Below are 22,355 nucleotides of genomic sequence, written 5' to 3'. Positions count from 1 at the left end.
TGTATATATTTATGCACCCAACATAAAAACACCTAATATATAAAGCAAATATTAACAGACATAAAGAAAACAGCAATACAAAAATAGTAGGGGACTTCAATACCACACTTTCATCAATGAATAGATCATCCAGCAGAAAGTGAATAAGTAAACATGAAAGTTAAATGACATGTTAAACCATAAGGACTTGAAGAACATTTGCTGACAGTTCCATCAAGAAGCAATAGAATACAGATCCTTCTCAAGCACACATGGAGCATTCTCTAGGACAGATCATATGTTTGTTAGGACACAAAACAAGTCTCAACAAATTTAAGAAGACTGAAATCATATCAAGCATCTTTTACAGCCAGAGTGGTGTGAAAATAGAAATCAGTTACGAGAAGAAAACTGGAAAATTCACAAATATTTGGAGATTAAACCACATGCTACTGAACCAAATGGGTCAAAGAAAAAAAAGTGCAATCAAAAAATATCTTGAGGGCTTCCCTGGTGGTGCAGTGGTTGAGAGTCCACCTGCCAATGCAGGGCACACAGGTTCGTGCCCCAGTCCAGGAAGATCCCACATGCCGCAGAGTGGCTGGGCCCGTGAGCCATGGCCACTGAGCCTGTGCTCCACAATGGGAGAGGCCACAACAGTGAGAGGGCTGTGTACCGCAAAAGAAAAAAAAGAAAAAAATATCTTGAGACAAATGAATGGGAAATGCAACATACCATAACCTATGGGATGCAGCAAAGCAGCAAAACAGTTCTAAGAGGGCATTTCCTAGCCATGAATGCCTATATAAAAACAAGCACAATCTCAAATAAGCAATCTAACTTTTTACCTCAAGAAACTAGGCAAAAATAACAAACTAAGTCCAAAGTTAGAAGAAAAAAAATTACAGATTAGAGCATAAATAAATGAAATAGAAACAAAAGACAGTAGAAAAAAGATCAATGAAACTGAGCTGTTGTTTTTACAAAAGATAAATTTGAAAAATATTTAGCAAGACTTATAAAGAAAAAAGAGAACTCAAAATCAGAAAAGAAAGAGGAGACTTAACAATTGATAGCCTAGGTTTACAAAGGCTCATCAGATAATACTACGAACAATTTTATGCCAACAGAATGGACAGCCTATAAGAAATGTCTTCCTAGAAACATACAACCTACAAGGAATATATCATGAATAAATAGAAAATCTAAATAGAACAGTTACTAGGAAGCAGATTGAATCAGTAATCAAAACCCTGTCAACAAATAAAAGTCAAGGACCAGATGGCTTCACCAGTGAATTCTATTAAACATTTAAAGAAAAATTAATACCAATCCTCTCAAACTCTTCCAAAAACTAGGAGAGGAGGGAACACTTTCAAACTCATTTTATGAATCCAGCATTTAACCTGGTACCAAAGCCAAACAATGACACTACAAAAAAAGAAAATTACAGGCCAATATCCCTGATGAACACAGATGCAAAAGTTTTCAACAAAATATTGGCAAACCAAATTCAACAGTATGTTAAAAAGATCATACACCATGATCAAGTGGTATGTATTTCAGTGATGCAAAGATAGTTTGACATCTGCAAATCAATATGATGATACATCACATTATAAGATGAAGGATAAAAATTATACACAACCATACAAAATCTATGGGATGAAATAAAAGCAGTTCTTAGAGGGAAGTTCATACTGATACAGGCCTTCTCCCCCAAAACAAGAAAAATCTCAAACAACCTAACCTACCACTTAAAACAATGAGAAAAAGAAGAACAAATAAAACCTAAAGTCAGCCAAAGGAAGGAAATAATAAAGATCAGAGAGGAAATAAATAAAACAGATTAAAAAACAATAGAAAAAAGTCAATAAAACCAAGAGCTGGTTCTTTGAAAGGGTAAACAAGATGTAAAATCCTCTGGCCAGGTTCACTAAGAAGAATAGAGAGAGAACCCAAATAAAATAAGAAATGAAAAAGGAGACATAACAACAGATACCACAGAAATACAAAAAACCATAAGGGAATACTATGAACAATTATATGCCAACAAATTTGACAACATAGAAGAAATGGACAAGTTTCTAGAAATATACAGCTCACCAAAAATGAATCAAGAAGAAATAGATAATTTGAACAGACTGATTACTAGAGGTGAAATAGAATCTATAATTTAAAAACGCCCTACAAACAAAAGTCCAGGACCAGATGGCTTCATAGATGAAGTCTCCTAAACATACAAAAAAGAACTTTTATACCAATCCTTCTCAAACTCTTCCAAAAATTGAAGAGGAGGGAATACTCCCAAAGACATTCTATGAAGCCACCATCAGCCTGATATCAAAAACAGACAAAGACACTACCAAAAAAAATTACAGGTTGATATTTTTGATGAATATAGATGCAAAAATTCTCAACAAAATATTAGCAAACCAAATCCAACAACACATATAAAAGATCATACACCATGACCAAGTGGGATTCATCCCAAGTTCACAAGGATGTTTCAACATACCAAATCAATCAGTGTGATACACCACACTAAAAAAAAAACCACAAATGATCATCTCAATAGATGCAGAAAAAGCATTTGACAAAATTAAACATCGATTCATAATAAAAACTCTTACCAAAGTGGGTATAGAGGGAACATATCTCAACATAATAAAAGACATTTATGACAAACCCACAGCCAATATAATACTCAATGGTGAAAAGCTAAAAGCTTTTCCACTAAAATATGGAACAAGATAAGGATGCCCACTCTCACCTCTTCTATTCAACATAGTATTGGAAGTCCTGGCCACAGCAATCAGAGAAGAGAAAGAAATAAAATGTACAGAAGGGAAGAGGTAAAATTGTCATTATATTCAGAGGACATGATTCTGTATATAGAGAACCTGAAAGACTCCACACTAAAACTACTGGAATGAATTCAGCAAGTTAGCAGGATACAAGATTAACATACAGAAATTGGTTGCATTTGATTATACTAACAATGAAATATCAGGGAATGTAAAAAAATAATACCCTTCAAAATCACACACCCAAAAGTAAAATACTTAAAGACTTATACACTGAGAACTATAAAACATTAATAAAGGAAGTGGAAGATGATTCAAAGAAATGGAAAGATACCCCACACTCTTGGATTGGAAGAATTAATATTGTTAAAATGGCCATAGTACGCAAAGCAATCTACCAATTTATTGCAATACCTATCAAAGTACCTATGACATTTTTCACAGAACTAAAACAAATAATCCTAAAATTTATATGGAACAATAAGAGACACAGAATTGCCAAAGCAATCATGAAGAAAAAGAACAAAGTAGGAAGCATAACCCTCCTGGACATCAGACAATACTACAAAGCTACAGTAAACAAAACAGTGTGATGTTGGCACAAAAACAGACATGTGGATCAATGGAACAGAACAGAATAGAAAGCCCAGAAATAAACTCACCCAGCTATGGTCAATTAATCTTCAACAAAAGAGGCAAGAATATACAACGGGAAAAAGACAGTCCCTTCAGCAAGTAGTGTTGGGAAAGCTGGACAGCCACATTTAAATTATGAAGTTAAAACACACCCTCTCAGCATACACAAAAATAAACTCAAAATGGCTTAAAGACTTAAACATAAGACATGACACCATAAAACTCCTAGAAGAGATCATAGGCAAAACATTCTCTGATATAAATCGTACCAATGATTTCTTAGGTCAGTCTCCCCAGGCAATAGAAATAAAAGCAAAATAAACAAATGGGACCTAATCAAACTTACAAGCTTTTGTACATCAAAGGAAACCATAAACAAAATGAAAAGACAACCTACAGAATGGGAGAAAATGTTTGCAAACAATGTGACCGACAAGGGCTTCATTTCCAAAATATACAAACAGCTCATACAACTCAACAACAAACAACCCAATCTAAAAACAGGCAGAAGACCTAAACAGACATTTCTCCGAAAAAGAAATACAAATGGCAAAGAGGCACATGAAAAGATGCTCAACATCACTAATTATTAGAGAAAAGCAAATCAAAACTACAATGAGGTACCACCTCACACTGGTCAGAATGGCCATCATTAAAAAGTCTACAAATAACAAATACTGGAGAGGATTTGGAGAAGAGGGAACCCTCCTACACTGTTCATGGGAAGGTAAGTTGGTATAGCCACTATGGAAAACAGTATGGAGATTCCTTAAAAAACTAAAAATAGAATTACCATATGATCCAGCAATCTCACTCCTGGGCATATATCCAGACAAAAAGATACATGCGCCCCTATGTTCATAGCAGCACTATTCACAATAACCAAGATATGGAAACAACCTAAATGTCCATTGACAGATGAATGGATAAAGAAGATGTGGTACATATATACAATGGAATGCTACTTAGCCATAAAAAGAATGAAATAATGCCATTTTCAGCAACATGGATGCAACTAGAGATTATCATACTAAGTGAAGTAAGTCAGAAAGAGAAAGACAAATACCATGTATCACTTATATGTGGAATCTAATATGTGACACAAACAAACCTATTTACAAAACAGAAAGAGACTCACAGAGATAGAGAACAAACTTGTGGTTGCCAAGGGGAGGGGTTTGAGGAAGGGATGAAGTAGGAAGTTGGAATTAGCTGATGTAAGCTATTATATATGGAATGGATAAACAACAAGGTCATAATATATAGCACAGAGAGCTATATGGGAAATAACATAAAAAAGAATGTATATATATATATATATATGTATTACTGAATCACTTTGCTGCACAGGAGAAATTAACACAACATTGTAAATTAACTATACTTCAATAAAAAAATTTTTTAATTATATGAATGCCTCAACAGATGTAGAAAAAGCATTTGACAACATTCAACATCCTTTCATGATAAAAAAACTCTCAACAATCTGGGTATAGAGGGAATATACCTCAACATAATAAAGGCCATATATGACAAGCTCACAGCTAATATCATACTCAATGGTGAAAAATGGAAAGCTTTTCCTCTAATATCAGAAGGAAGACAAGGATGCCCATTCTCACCATTTTTATTCATCATAGTACTGAAAGTCCTAGCCAGAGAGATTAGACAAGAAAATGAAATAAAAGGCACCTGAATCCAAAAGGAAGAAGTAACACTATCTCTATTTGCAGATGACATAATATTATATATATAGAAATCCCTAAAAGCCTGACCAAAAAACCTGTTAGTAATCAACGAATTCAATAAAGTTGCAGGATACCAAAGCAATATACAAAAATCTGTTTCAGTCCTATACATTAATAACAAACTGTCAGAGAATTTAAGAACACATTCTATTTACAATTGTGTTAAAAAATACTTAGAAACAAATTTAGCCAAGGAGGTGAAAGACCTGTATACTGAAAGCTATAAGACACTGATGAAAAAATTGAAGAACACACAAATAAATGGAAAGATATTCCATGCTCATTGATTGGAAGAATTAAAATGTTAAAATGTCCATACTACTTAGAGCAATCTACAGATTCAATTCAATTCCTATCAAAATTCCAATTACTTTTTTCTTTTTTATAAAACAAACAATCCTAAAACCACAAAAGACTTCAAATAGCCAAAACAACCTTGAGTAAGAATAAAGCTGCAGGCATCACATTTCCTGATTTCAAACTATATTACAAAGCTATAGTAATTATAGTATGGAATGGGTATTAAAACACACACATAGATCAATGGAGAAGAATAGAAAGCCCAGAAATACACCCACTCATATATGGTCAATTAATTTATGACAAAGGAGCCAAGAATACACAATGGGGAAAGGGCAATAAATGGTGTTGGTAAAACTGACCCTTATCTTACACCATACACAAAAACTAACTCAAAATGAATTAAAGACTTGAAATGCAAGGCCTGAAATCATAAAACTACTAGAGGAGAAGATAGGAAGTGAGCTCTTTGGCATTGGCCTTGGCAAAGATTTTTTTGGATTTGACACCAAAAGCAATGGTAACAAAAGCAAAAATAAACTAGTGTGAAGACATCAAAATAAAAAGCTTCTGCTCAGCTCAGGAAGTCAACAAAATGAAAAGACAATGTACTGATTGGGAGAAAATATTGGGATTGACATATATACACTACTATATATACAATAGGTAACTAATAAGAACCTACTGTATAGCACAGGGAACTCTACTCAATACTCTAATGATCTATATGGGAATAGAATCTTAAAAAGAGCGGATATATGTATATGTATAACTGATTCACTTTGTTGTACACCTGAAACTAACACAACATTGTAAATCAATTATACTCCAATAAAAATTTAAACAAAAGAAAAAACAAGGAATAACAAGTGTTGGAGAAATAACAAGATGTGGAGAAAAGGGAACCCTTTTGCACTTTTGGTGGAAATGTAAATTGGTACAGCCACTATTGTAAACAGTATAGAGATTCTTCAAAAATTAAAAATAGAACAATCATATAATCTAGTAATTCCACTTCTGTTTTTTTTTTTTTTTTCTTCACTTTCTTTTTTTGGGAGGCAGAGGGCACACAGGGTGGGAAGTAGCCCAATGCCACCTCGTGAGACCTAGGACAATGGTAGTCAGAGTCAGGGACACCGCAGTGGCCAGGCCTAAATCCAACATCACGGAGGTGGGAGAGGAGGTCAACACTTCCACACCATGGTCACTAAGTCTTTCCCACAAAGATCTCTGGCCCCGCTGTAACATCCAGAGGAAATGAAAACACTAAGTCAAAAAGATAGCTGTACTCCCACATTCACTGCAGCATTATTTACAGTAGCCAGACATAGAAACAACCTAGGTGTCCATCAGCAGATCAATGGATAAAGAAAATATGTCATGGTGTGTGTGTATGTATATATGTGTATATATATATATATATATATATAATGTAATATTATTTAGCCATAAAAAGGAGGAACTCCTGCCGTTTGTGACAACACGTACAGACCTTGAGGGCATTATACCAAGTTAAATAAGTCAGGCAGAGAAAGACAAATATCATATGATATCACTTATATGTGGAATCTAAAAAATGGTACAAATGAGCTTATTTACAAAGAAATAGAATCAAAGTTGTAAAAAACAAACTTATGGTTACCAAGGGGGAAAGGGGCAGGGAGGGATAAATTGGGATACTGGGATTGACATATACACACTACTATATATAAAATAGATAACCAATAAGGACCTACTGTATAGCACAGGGAACTCTACTCAATACTCTGTAATGACCTAAGTGGGAAAAGAATCTAAGAAAGAGTGGATATGTGTACACATATAACTGATTCACTTTGCTGTACAGCAGAAACTAACACAACATTGTAAATCAACTATACTCCAATAAAAATAATTAAAGAAAAAAGAATCTATGCCATTTAAAAGGGAAAATTATGGAGGTTATACAATCTACCCAATGTCTTCAGTACCTTAGGGACAAGTCCAATTATCTTGGTGGTATAGAGACATTTTGAGCCTTAGAACATTGCCTGGCATTTTGTATGAGTCAAAACATGTTTGCTCAACATAAAAACAAAAAATAACTTTTAGTTTCAGCAGTCTAGCATATTTTTATTATTCTAACTGAATATCTCCCAGGATATTTGTTAAGAAACAACATTTATATGTTACATATAAACATCACTAGAGTCTTGAAAAGCAACTTGATTGGAAACCCTTCTATAGATAATCTGTGGGCCAAAAGAAGACAGGAAATTATAAATTTTTAAATGTCATTAAATAGATATTTTAAAAAACAAGAATAAATATCACAAATAGCATCTCCTTACACAATTAACTGAATATGTGATGTGTAGCCATTACAAATCCTGCTTTGAGAGGTAACTCTAATAGGTACAAATTAAAAGGCAGGCTCTCTCACTCACCATAATTCTCATATTGATGATTCACATTCCTCCATCCCTTTGAAGAACCAATTTTCCTCTCCACTGACCTTTCTCCTCAAGGACATCTAAAGGGGTTTGTTGCATGATGCTTTTTCTCTAGTACAGTGATTGGTCTTAAAGTAGATTCATGACCCACTGGGCCAGTAATATACATCACATCCTGGCCTCTATGATTGCTCTAGGACAGTGTTTACCAAACTTTCCTGATGCTAAGAAATCACGTGCTAAAGATACTGCTTTTCAGGCCTTTCTCCTGGTGATGCAGATCTAGTTATTCTGGGATGGGGACTGAGAATTGGTATTTTAACAAATCTTCTGATTAGGAAGTTTTGAAATGTTTTACTCTAAAGCAGTAAAGCTTTAGAGTAAAGTAAAGCTTCTCAAACTTTGCCCTGGGGGATTAAAACTCCAAATACTGAGATCCCACTTCATAACAATTGAATCAGAATCTCTGGAAGTAGGAAAGAGGCATCAATGTTATTTTTGAAATTCTGAGGATTATCAGCATTAGACTCTTTTGAGAGCTCATTAGAAATGTAGACTCTCAGACTCTACTCCAGACTTACCTATTGTTTATAATCAGAATTTTCATTTTAGCAAAATTCTCAGGTGGTTGTTAGGCACATTAAAGTTTAAGAAGCACTACTGGGTAGTGTTCTGATCAAAGTGAGGCAAGGGCTTTTCTAAATTGAGCTGGGCAAGTGCTTCCTCTTTAGTGAAGGTGGAAGAACATGAGGCCAGTAACAGTCATTTCTACCCTCCCCATGACTGAATCATGTGAGTTGGTGAGTTAAGTCTTTTTCTTGCAAGCAAAAAAGTTCTAATTCAGTAAGCTTCTTCTAAAACCACCTTCATTCAATTAAAAAATATTAATCTTTCATAGTGAGCTGCTGAGGCCCCTTCTATTTTAAGATTTGTTGTTTTAAGTTTTTTAAATTCCCTATTTGTTTAAAGTTTAATTGAATTCCTTGCCCTTGCAGTTTTTTTCAATTTCCTACCTTTGAAAAATGAACATGTAACTGTGTGACCTTTTCCTATATAATCAAGATGCTAAAAGTATATTTTTCCTGGGCTTGCTCTAATACTTACTCATTGAGAGATTACTTCTCTCTCTACCACTCTCATACCCCAGTACAACGAGAGGTGGGGATAATGATTATTAGAGTATTCTTTTGTTCTGTGGCGTAAATGGATTTGTAAGTATATAAAGAGATTGAATATTTTAAAAATTGAGGGGAAATTAGAAACCCTAATTGTTACAAAAGCAAAATCACAGATGATGAAGTAATTTAAGTGTGTGTTTCCATTATTGTAACATAAAATGAATCCTTGAGATAGTGACTTGGTATCATTGGTAAGCTATTTCAAATGATTTAATTCAAGTAATAGAAATGTTATTTGAAGGAAAGAGGTGCTGCATTTCTTTGTTGGGTGGCTTCTATGAGCCAAATGTATGTTAGGACCCAGAAGAAGTTGTGACAAAGTGGTCAACAAGCCATCTGGCCTCTGGGCCAGCAACTACAACGTTGCCCATAAGCCTGACTAAAGATTGCACTCTACCAGAGTGCTGAAGAAAAGAAAATCTCTTGAGATCTTACTGAGAAGTGGGATAGTGAAGCAGTGTAGTTTTCACATTTTTTCCTTGTTCTAAATTCCCTGATGGCCTCTCAGTTCTAGAGGCAGCAACATAAGCACAGACTACTGGCCTGTCCCAATGACCTTCACAAAGCCCCAGACAACCATTTTTTGGGGGTAGATTTCCCACCCAACTTCTCACACATCATGAGGGAGGACTTATTAGATTCACAATAACAATTTGTCAAAATACTATGCAAAGCAATCTACAGATTCAATGCAATCCCTATTAAAATCCCAGTGGCAGTTTTATAGACATAGAAGAAAATATTAAAATTAAAAAAAAAGTTCTTCCTTCAGAAATAACTTGCTGTCTTAATCTTCCAAATGTTTTTTGTATTTTGTGTCTAAAGGACCCAAGACTTGTGTGAATTAAGCTAGGTCACATCAGGTCATCACATAAGGTCCTTTAAGGCATTTTTCTACAGAAATACAGAGAAGTGTTTTTGTTTTCCTTGGAGAGATAAAAAGAATGAAAGTGATATCAGCCTTCATACAAGCAGTTCTGCTTATATAAGAAACCCCAAGAGCCAATGCTCAAACTTGGCAGACAGTAATATCCCATCATATATTTTTTTGCTTTGTTTATTGTTTCTGTCCTTTATTTTTTAGATTATTTAACTTTAAATAACTTTGTAAAATTGCTTACTTTAAATCAGTTAAATCCCCACCATAACAAATTCTAGTCTCCTACTTCATCTTCAAGTAATTGACTCTTCTAAATAATTATAAATATGCTCTGTTAATAGCCACTTTTAATCAGGAATTCTGTCCTTCAGTGAAATGTTACCAACATATTACCATATTTTGAAATATCATGGGGAGTAATGTCAGTAAGATGATAGAGTAGGAAGGACCAGACCCCCTTTTCCCCTGACAATCACACTGATTTGGCAACAATTCAAAAACAAATTCCTTTCCTGATAAATCAGAAAATAATTGAAAGTCTCCAAACCCTGGGAGAATGCAAAACTAGACTCACTGAAGCTGGTAAAGGGACTTGGGACACCTTCTTGCCAGTGACCCTTCCCCTGGCACAGTGCCGTATAATCAAGGAGAGATCCCCCTAGCTCCCAACCTCACCTAGGGAAGGGAGGGATTGGCTCAAATGTTTAGTTACTTAAACATATCTGAGGGGGCTCTTCAGAGGTCTGGCTTCTGAGTTGCCAGTTTTGGAGTTCTGACAGATCCAGCATATCCTAGCTGCCCAGGGGAAAGGCAGAAGCTTAGGCTGAAAGATGCCATTGATCCTGTCCCCTGGCTCAGCACACAATGAGTGGACAATACAACAGTTGCCTACTTCTCCATGGTGAAGGAAAGAGTAGAGGCCCTCAGAATCTCAGGCTACAATGATTGGTAAGGATCTTCCCCTGTATGAGGCTGGTCCATGAAGACATAGAGTGGCTTAATGGATTAAAGAAATCAATCAAACAAACGAAAAAGAGGCCCAACTGCATGCCTTCTGCAAGAAACTTACCTTAGATTTAAGAACACGCATAGGCTGAAAGTGAAGAGATGGAAAAAGATATCCCTTGCAAATGGTAACCAAAAGAAAGCAGTGGTGGCTATACTTATATCATACAAAATAGACTTTAGAGTTCAAAACTGAAACAGGAGAAAAAGAAGGACATTATGTAAAAATAAAGGAGTTAATTCTCCAGGAAGATGTAACAATTATAATTATGTATGAACCCAATGTAATAAGCACCTAAATATATAAGGCAGGCAAAAACAGATATGAAGGAAGAAATATACAGCAATAAAATAATAATAAGAGACTTCAATACCCCTTTCAATAGTGAAAAGAACATCCAGACAGAATATCAATAAAGAAACAAAGGCCTTGAATAACACTACAGGCCAGTGGACCTATAAGACATATATAGAACATTCCACTCAACAGCAGCAGAATACACAACTCAATTTAAGCATGCACATCTCTCTCTAGAACAGATCACAAGTTAGATCACAAAACAAGTTTTAAAAATTTAAGAAAATTGAAATTATACCAGTTATTTTTTCTGACCACAGTGGAATGAAACTTAGAAATCAAAGAAGAAGTCAAAATGGAAAATTCACAAATGCATGGAAATTAAGCAGTATGCTCTTAAACAGCCATTGGGTTAAAGAAGAAATTAAAAAAACTAGAAAATACCTTGAGACACACAAAAACAACAACAAAAAGATATACCAAAACGTATGGTATGCAGCAAAAGCAGTACTAAGAAGAAAGTTCATAGTGACAAATATCTACACTAAAAAAGAAGAAAGATCTCAAATCAACAGCGTAACAGTATATCAGGAACTAGAGAAAAAGAACAAACTAAATGCCAAATTAGCAGAAGGGAGGAAATAAAGATTAGAGCAGAAATAAATAAAAATAAACTAAAAAAAGAAAGAAATGAAATGAGTTGTGGGCTTTTTTTTAAGAAAAGTAACACATAAACTGGTCAACCCTTAGATAGACTAACATGAAGAGAAAAGACTTAATAAATCAGAAGTAAAAGGAGACTAATACTACAAAAATAAGAGTCATAAGAGACTGCTATGAACAATTATATGCCAAAAAACTGAATAACCCAGGTGAAATGGATACATTCCTAGAAACATAAAACCTACTAAATCTAAATTGGGAAGAAATAGAAAGTCTGAAAAAACCCATAACTAGTATGGAGATTAAATAAGTTACCAAAACTACTCAAAGAAAAGCTGAGACCTGGATGTTTTCATTGGTGAATTCTATCAAATATTTAAAGAATAATGAACACCAATCCTTCTGAAACTCTTCTGAAGAAATTAAAGAGGAAAGAACACTTCCAAACTTATTTTATGAAGCAAACATTATCCTGATACTGAAGCTAGACAAAACACCACAAGAAAAGAAAACTACAGACCATATGCCTGATGAATACAGATGCAAAAATCTTCAAAAAATATCAGGAACCAGAATCCAACAGCATATTAAAAGGATCATACACCATAACCAGGCGAGACTTATTGCTGGGAGGCAAGAACAGCTAAATATATGAATATCTAGTAATATGATACACTACATTAATAGAATAAAGGATAAGAATCACATGATTATCACAATAAATGTCAAAAAAACCTATTTGACAAAATTCAACACCCTTTCATGATAAAAACTCAACAACCAGGAATAGAAGGCTATTTCCCCAATCTAATAAAGACTATATTTGAAGAAACTATAGATAACATCATACTCAACAGAAAATAACTGAAAGCTTTCCCTCTAAGCCCAGGAAAAAGGCAAGGATGTACACCATCACCACTTCTATTTAATGTAGTACTGGAAGCCCTCATCAGAGAAATTAGGCAAGATAAAGAAATAAAAGAGGGCTTCCCTGGTGGTGCAGTGGTTGAGAGTCTGCCTGCTGATGCGGGGGACACGGGTTTGTGCCCTGGTCCGGGAAGATCCCACATGCCGTGGAGCGGCTGGGCCTGTGAGCCATGGCCGCTGAGCCTGCGCGTCCAGAGCCTGTGCTCCACAATGGGGGAGGCCACAACAGTGAGAGGCCCGTGTAACGCAAAAAAAAAAAAAAAAAAAAAAAAAAGGCATTCAAATTAGAAAGGTAGTAGTAAATTTTTAGATGTCACCGTTTTTAGATGATATGATCTTATATATAGGAAACCGTAAAGACTCCATAAAAACTGCTAGAACTAGTAAGTAAATTCAGTGCAGTTTCAGGATAAAAAAATCAACATACAAAAATCAGTTGCTTTTCTATACACTAAAATGAACTATACAGAAAGAAAGTAGGAAAACAATTTTATTTACAACAGCACCAAAATGAATAAAATACTTAGGAATAAACTTAACTAAGGAGGTGAAAGACTTGAATACTGAAAACTACAAAATATTGGTAAAAGAAATTAACTAGACACAAACAAATGGAAAGATGTCTCATGTTCATGGATTGGAAGACCTGATATTCTTAAGATGTCCATACTATCCAAAGCAATCTACAGATTCAATGCAATCCCTATCAAAATCCCAGTGGTAGTTTTATAGAAATAGAAAAAATATTAAAATTAAAAAACAGAAGTTACAATAACCCGAATAGTATGGTACTGGCATACAAACAAAGTTATAGACCAATAGAACAGAATAGAGAACCCAGAAATAAACCCATGAATCCCATGCATAAAAAGTCAAATGATATTTCACAAAAACACACAATGGGGAAAGGACAGTCTTCAGCAAATGGTGCTGGGAAAACTGAATAACCACATGCAAAAAAAAGAAAGAAAAAACAGAAAGAAATTGGACCCTTATCTTACACCTTACACAAAAATCAAATCAAAGTGGGATTAAAGATTTAAAATATAAGACCTAGAACTTTAACCCTCATAGAAGAAAACATAGGAAAAAACTTTCATGATATAAGTCTTGGCAAAGATTTGATGGATATGACACCAAAAGCACAGGCAATAAAAATAAAAATAAACAAGTGGAACTACATCAAACTAAAGAGCTTCTGCACAGCAAAGGAAATAAGCAACAAAGCAAAAAGGCAACCCACAGAATGGGAGAAACTATTTGCAAACCATGTATATGATGAGGGGGTAATATCCAAAATATATAAGGAATTCCTATAACTTAATAGTTAAAAAAAAAACGCAATAACCCAATAGGCTAAGGACATATATAAATTTTCTGCAAAGAAAACTTAAAAATGGCCTACCTATATTAAAAAAATGCTCAATGTCACTAATAATCAAGGAAATGTAAATCACAACCATAATGAGCTGTCACCTCACACCTGTCAGTATGATTATTATCAAAAAGCAAAAGACAAAAGAAAAACAAACTGAAGCCAAACTTAGCAGAAGGAAAGAAATAATAAAGGTTAGTGTAGAAATAAATGAGAGATCAGGAAAACAACAGAAAAGATTAAACTGTTTGTTCTCTGAAAAGATAAAATTGAAAAATCATTAGCTAGACTAACCAGGGAGAAAAGAGGGAGGACACAAATGAAGAAACCAATAAATGAAACAAGAGACAAGTGATACCACAGAAATACAAAGGATAATAAGAGGCTACTGTGAACAACTGTATGCCAACAAACTGGACAACCTAGAAAATGCAAAATTTCTTAGAAACATATAAACTACCAAGACTAAATCAGGAATAAATAGAAAATCTTAATAGACCAATTACTAGAAAAGAGATTGAATCAGTAATCAAAAATTTCCCAACACAGAGAAGCCCAGAATCAAATGGCTTCATTGGTGAATTTTACCAAACATTTAAAGGGGAATTAATGCCAATCTTCCTCAAATATATAGAGAATTCATACAACTTAATAGCAAAACCCCAAATATCCAGGTAAAAATGGCAGGACAGGAATAAAGACGCAGACGTATAGAATGAACTTGAAGACATGGTGGGGGGAGGGAGGGGAAGCTGGGACGAAGTGAGACAGTAGCACTGACATATATACACTACCAAAGGTAAAACTGATAGCTAGTGGGAAGCAGCCGCATAGCACAGGGAGATCAGCTAGGTGCTTTGTGACCACATAGAGGGGTGGGATAGGGAGGGTGAAAGAGAGGCTCAAGAGGGAGGGGATATGAGGATATATGTGTAGCTGATTCACTTTATTATACAGCAGAAAGTAACACAACATTGTAAAGCAATTATATTCCAATAAAGATGTTAAAAAAACATGGACAAAGGACCTGAATAGACATTTTTCCAAAAAAAGAGGTATACAAATGACCAATAGGTACTTGAAAGATGCTCAACATCACTAGTCATTAGAGAAATGCAAATAGAAACCAAAACGAGATATCACTTCACACCTGTTACAAAAGCCATAATCAAAAAGACAAAAGATGGCAAATGCTGGTGAGGATGTGGAGAAAAGGAAACCTTTTGCATTGTTGGTGAGATTATAAACTGGTACAGCCACTATGGAAAACAGTATGGAGCCTCCTCAAAAAATTAAAAATAGAACTACCATATGACTCAGCATTTCTACTCCTGGGTACGTATCACAAGAAATGAAAATACTAATTTAAAACCATACAGGCACCCCTATGTTCATGGCAGCATAATTTACATTAGCCAATATATGGAAGCAATCTGTGCCCACCAACAGATGAATGAATAAAGAAGATACACATACATACACACACACACACACACACGAATATTATTTAGCCTTAAAAATGAGGAAATCCTGCCATTTGTGACAATATAGATGGACCTTGAGAGCATTATACTAAGTGAAACAAGTCAGACAGAGAAAGACACATACAGTATGATCTCAGTTATATGTGGAATCTTAAAAAATGAAGACCAGACTTGTGGTTACCAGAGGATGGGGATGGGAGTGGAAGAAGGTAATCAAAAGTTACAACCTTCCAGTTTTAAAATATATAAGTACTAGGTATGTAATGTACAACATGATGACTATAGTTCACACTGCTGTATGATACATATGAAAGTTGTTAAGAGAGTAAATCTGAAGAGTTCTCATCACGAGACTTTTTTTTTCTTTTTATTGTATCTATATGAGAGGATGGATATTAACTAAACTTATAGTTATCCTTTCACAATGTATATAACTCAAATCATTATGATGTACATTTTAAAGTTATACAGTGATGTATGTAAATTATATGTCAATAAAAGTGGAAAAATCCCCAAAGACAACAAATATTTAAGGATGTGCAGAAATTAGAACCCTGGTACACTCTTGGTGGGAATGAAAAATGGTGTAGCCACTATGGAAAACAGTATGGAGGCTTCTCAAGAAATTACAAATAGAACTACCATATGATCTAGCAATCCCACTCTAGGGCATACATCCAGACAAAATTCTAATCCAAAAAGATACATGCACCCCTATGTTTGTAGCAGCACTATTTACAATAACCAAAATAAGGAAACAACCTAAACGTCCATCGACAGATGAATGGATAAAGAAGACATAGTACATATATACAATGGAATACTACTTAGCCATAAAAAGAATGAAATAATGCCATTTTCATCAACATGGATGCAACTAGAGATTATCATACTAAGTGAAGTCAGAAAGAGAAAGACAAATACCATATATCACTTATATGTGGAATCTAATGTATGCCACAAACGGACCTATCTACAAAACAGAAAGAGACTCAGAGAGATAGAGAACGAACTTGTGGTTGCCAAGGGGAGGCATTTGGGGGAGGGATGGAGTGGGAAGTTGGAATTAGCTGATGTAAGCTATTATATATGGAATGGATAAACAACAAGGTCATAATATATAGCACAGAGAGCTATATTCACTATCCTAAGATAAACTATAATGGGAAAGAGCATTAATAATATATATATATATATATAACTGAATCACTTTGCAGTACAGGATAAATTAACACAACATTGTAAATTAACTATACTTCAATAAACATTTTTTAAAAATTATATGAATGCCTCAACAGATGTAGAAAAAGCATTTGACAGCATTCAACATCCTTTCATGATAAAAAATCTCAACAATCTGGGTATAGAGGGAATATACCTCAACATAATTGAAATTGGAATCAGGAACTCAAAGAAATATCTGTACTCACATGTTCACTGCAACGCAGTTTACAATAGCCAATACATGGAAACAACCTAAATGTCCATTGAAGGATGAATGGATGAAGAAACTGTCACCTATACAGTTGACCAGGGTTGAACTGCACGATCTACTTCTACAAGAATTTTTTTTTTCAATAGATACCTACTGCAGTACTAAATGATTGGTGATTGGTTGAACCCTCAGCTGCAGAACTACACTGCTGATACAGAAGGCTGACTGTAAAGCTACACTCAGATTTTCAACTGCATATGTGGTCAGTGCCCCTAACCCCCTAAGTTGCTCAAGGGTCAACTGTACAAACAATGAAATAATATTCAGCATTTAAAAAAAAAGGAAATTCTGCAAAATTCAACTCCATGCGTGAAACCTGAAGGCATTATGCTAAGAGAAATAAGCCAATCGCAGAAATACAAATACTGTGAGATTCCACTTTTATGAGGTATCTAAAAGAGTCAAATTTATAGAATCAAAAGAGTGGGATGGCGGTTGCCAGCGACCAGGGATTGAGGAGAAACAGGGAGTTACTAATCAAGGTGCATGAAGTTTCAGTTAAGCAAGATGAACAAGCTCTAGGGATCTGCTATAAAACATTGTACCTATAGTCTGCAATAACATATTGTACATTTAAATATTTTAAGAGGGTAGATTTCATGTTATATTCTTCCAAAATAAAACAAAATAATATAGGACAATCCCTGTTTCTTCTTTTGGTATCCATAAAGCAAAGATGCATTTCCTTACTTCTTTACCTAAAAAAACGGAGGAGCACTTGGATCTCTCTTGATACCTGTCAGGACTCCCTCAAAAGATGGGTAAGGGGGCTTCCTTGGTGGCACAGTGGTTGAGAGTCCGCCTGCCGATGCAGGGGACGCGGGTTCGTGGCCTGGTCCGGAAGGATCCCACATGCCGCGGAGCGGCTGGGCCCGTGAGCCATGGCCGCTGAGCCTGCGCGTCCGGAGCCTGTGCTCCGCAACGGGAGAGGCCACAGCAGTGAGAGACCCGTGTACCGCAAAAAAAAAAAAAAAAAAGATGGGTAAGATACATTTAAAGGCTGAATGATATAGTTTACACTCAATTCATTCTATACTCCTTGGCTTAAAATCCAAATTGTTAATTCTGATTAAGATTGTCCCCAGAATTAAATCAAATCATTAATTTAAGAGGAAAATACCAAAAAAAGAGTCAGAAATAGTTTGCCATCTTTTTTTTATTACTCAAAAATATAGTTAAATCACTGAAGCTCCAAGAAATCCTAACTTTTTAAATGTATGATCTTATCATAAGAGCAATGGAGAATTAACTTTGCCTGGTTTAACTTCTGATGTTAATAAATGTGTTCTGAGATTTTTGAAGTTTTGCTGGAAGGCCTTTTCCAATCCCTTGACAACTTTATAGTCTTCCTGTTTGAGACAAATAACATAATATTTTAAGGTTTATGGTTCCCAATAATGACAATGAAGAATATAATTTCATATAAAAAGTATCCATTGTCCACAGTGCCCAACACATTTTTAACCATACAGGGGGCTTTTTTTGTTTTTGGTTTTGTTGATTTCTTTCGTAGTGGCACCTTTGAATAGCAGATGATCAAGAGGGAGACTGCCCCTCTGCCCCCCCAAAAAAAATCAAAGGTAAACCAGATTTACTATTAGCACTAAAGTATTCTCACATGCTTTTTTACTTTCAAAGATCTAGGACTTGAGTGTGTTACTGTCTTTGAAGTCCTAGACAGAAACATAACAGGTAAATTGAATATTTAGAATCACAGAATATCAGATATAGAATTGAACTCAGAAGTCACATAGGTTAAAAATTATATAGACAAACTGGAATCTAGCAAAGGGAGCAGATGGCCTCAGGTCATAGAGGTACATTCTTGACAGAAGGAGGAATAGATTTAAGGACTCCTGACTTCCAGGTCAGTGCCTTCACCTGAATATCACTTGTGTCAAGATTTCCCAAGGTGACCCTCAGTTTCAGTTATTCACTAGAAAGACCTGCACAACTCAGAAATTCAGTTACCGCTTATTACAGTGAAAGGATTAGAGATTAAAATCAGTAAAGGAAAAAGGTAAATAGGGCATAGTCCAGAAGAGACCAACCATAAGCTTCCAGTTGTCCTCTCCCAGTGGAGTCGTACGGACAGTGCTTAATTCTCCCAATAAGGACATGTGACAACATGCATGAAGTACTGCCAACAAGGGAAGCTCACCTGAGCTGTGGTGTACAGAGAGTTTTCACATGGGTGGGAAGGGTCAGTCACGTAGGCATGGAGCACCAGCATGCCTCATCTGAATTACTCAATCTCTAACCCCTCCAGAGATCAAACTAATACATCCTGGCCCAAGGCCCCCATCATAAAGCACATTGTTAATATAAACTCTCCAGCATGGCTCATGGCTCCACTGTACAAAGATACTCTCATCATGCAGGATATTCCAAGGGTTGAGATAATCTCCCAGAACCTGGTCAAGAGCCAATCCTTTCTTTAGAATGTATGAGGTTTGAGCTGCCTAATTCCATTGAGTTAACCCTCTACTGCACAGTGAGCACCCAAACCCTGCTGGGTTAACTCTTTCTTGCATACCTCCTAACATAATTGTTGGTATTAAGAGACAGCATTCACGAGGGTCCAGGAACCCTTGGTTTTGATGGTATGCTTTAGCAGAGATTTAATTTTTTTAAGATCCTCACCCAATCATCTAAAAAGGTTATGAGGCAATTACAGGGAGAAATTGGCTTCTACTATTAAGAGTTTTGATCCTTGTAGGCCTAAATGGATACTAGTTCTTAGGACTTACTACCTCTGGTATCCAGAGCACCTTGGCATTAGGTAAGGAAAGATAGGAATGTTAAAGTGATGGCAGGTTGGAAGTAGGACTCAGGAAGGTCATCATCCACAGTTTTTAAACACAGAAAAAGAGCAGAAGTAGGATCTCTGGAATCTCACCAAGCACAATGTACTTGCTTTAAATTGTGCCTTTAAAAGTTGTACACTCCAGTCTTCACTTCTTAGGATATCACCAGTGGTATGCTAGTAAATTTAATAAGCAGCTCTCCAGGGGAGAGAAAGCTCTGATTTGAGGTATTTGCTGATTTCTGAGGTGCAAATATTCCCACCATGGCTGATTTCAAGCAACTAACATTAGGTCACTGAATGTGGAATTGAAAAGAAATGTGTGTAATAGGTTCTGGCAAACCCATAGGAATCTCCTCCAGCATACCCCTGGATATTATCGAGTAAGTTAGGTATAGCTGTGTCTACAGTTCCGGTGTTTAATTATCCGATGTAGACTAAATATTTCCTATAGCAAGTCTAGCTACTTCTTGACCTGCATTTATGACAAAAAAATGTATCCTCAACTATCATTAAAGTTCTTATTATATTTTGGACTTTTATTCTCACCTGCACAATAATATGTTCTTTGGCTCAGATATGTTCCAATTGTTCTTCCTTTAAAATTTAATTTTCTTTTTATTAATGCTATATTTTAAAAGGACAAGTAGATTTAAAAAATTATAAAAAACAATCCAAGTTGAAATTTGACCTTTGGAATTTAGTTGATCTGTGGGTCATTGTTGTCATCATGTCTAAAAGTAGTTAGAATAAATGTCACAGGCAAAGAAAAAGTTTGCTTCCAAAGACATTAAAGGATGAGAGTAATAGAAATACAATTTTAGAGCAGTATATTCAAAAGACCATTTGTACTATCAAATTAGTTAAGTAAATGCAGCCAATCTCTGAGGGAATCTTTGTATCCAGTATAGAAATTAAATTCCCTAGAAAAGAAGGTAACTAAACATAAAAGGACAAATGTGAAACGCAGAAAACTATGAAAAAGAAGAGCTATTTGGGACCAAGGCTAGGACTCATTACCTTTTCATTTGCTGATGTCTCTAATGAGTTTTCCAATTCTTTAATAAGGGAAGATTGGTGATTAAACAAAGGCTTCACATAATTGCAAACATTATAATCAGTTTTATATCTACCAAATAGTACAATACATTCATAAGTATAATAACTATTATACTCGCTTTTTTTCTTATTGGGTTCCTTTCTTTCTACTTTTCTAATAAAAGAACTCCATCCAGGTGTTAATTTGAAATCACCTAAAGTGAAAATAGCAACTGCTGCTTGGGTGCCAATAAAAGACTCTCCAAAACACTATAGGCATACCTCGGAGATATTGCGTGTTCCGTTCCAGGCCACAAGAATAAAGCAACTACCGCAATAAAGCGAGTCACACACATGTTTTAGTTTCCCAGTATGTGTAAAGGTTATGTTTATACTATACTGTAGTCTCTTAAGTATGCAATAGCATTATGTCTAAAAACAATGAATGCACCTTAGTTAAAAAATACTAACCATCTGAGCCTTCGACAAGTCCTAATCTTTTTGCTGATGGAGGGTCTGGCATCGATGTTGATGGCTGCTGACTGACCAGCGTGGTGTTAGCTGAAGGTTAGGCTGCCTGCGGCAGTTTCTTAAAATCAGACAACAATGAAGTTTACCTCATCAACTGACTCTTCCTTTCATGAATGATTCCTCTGTAGCTTGTGATGCTATTTGATAGTGTTTTACCCACAGTAGAATTTCTTTCAAAATTGGAGCCAATTTTCTGAAATCCTGCCACTCCTTTATCAACTAAGTTTACGTAATATTCTAAATCCTTTGTTGTCATTTCAGCAATCTTCACAGCGTTTCAGCAGATTTGATCTCAAGAAACCACTTTCTTTGACCATTCGTAGGAAGAAACTCATCATCTGTTCAAGTTTTATCATGAGATTGCGGCAACTCAGTCACGTCTTCAGACTCCACTTCTAATTCTAGTTCTCATGCTATTTCCACCACATCTAGTTACTTCCTCTGCTGAAGTCTTGAACCTCTCCAAGTCATCCATGAGGGTTGGAATCAACTTCTTCCAAATTCCTGTTGATCTTTTGACCTATTTCCATGAATTACAAATGTTTTTAATGGCATATAGAATGGTAAATCTTTTCCAGAAGTCTTCAATTTACTTTGTGCAGATCCATCAGAGAAATGACTGTCTATGGCAGCTATAGCCTTACAAAAGTATTTCTTAAATAATAGGACTTGAAAGTCGAAATCACTCCTTGATCCATGGGCTGAAGGAGGATATTGTGTTAGCAGGCATGAAAAAAACATGAATCTCATTGTACATCTATCTCCATCAGAGC

The sequence above is a fragment of the Delphinapterus leucas genome, chromosome 2 (genome assembly GCF_059928025.1).
Source record: "Delphinapterus leucas isolate spDelLeu-1000000601 "Yukka" chromosome 2, BTC_Dleu_Yukka2, whole genome shotgun sequence".
Classification (NCBI taxonomy): Eukaryota; Metazoa; Chordata; class Mammalia; order Artiodactyla; family Monodontidae; genus Delphinapterus; species Delphinapterus leucas.
Note: the sequence above shows the minus strand (reverse complement) of the source record.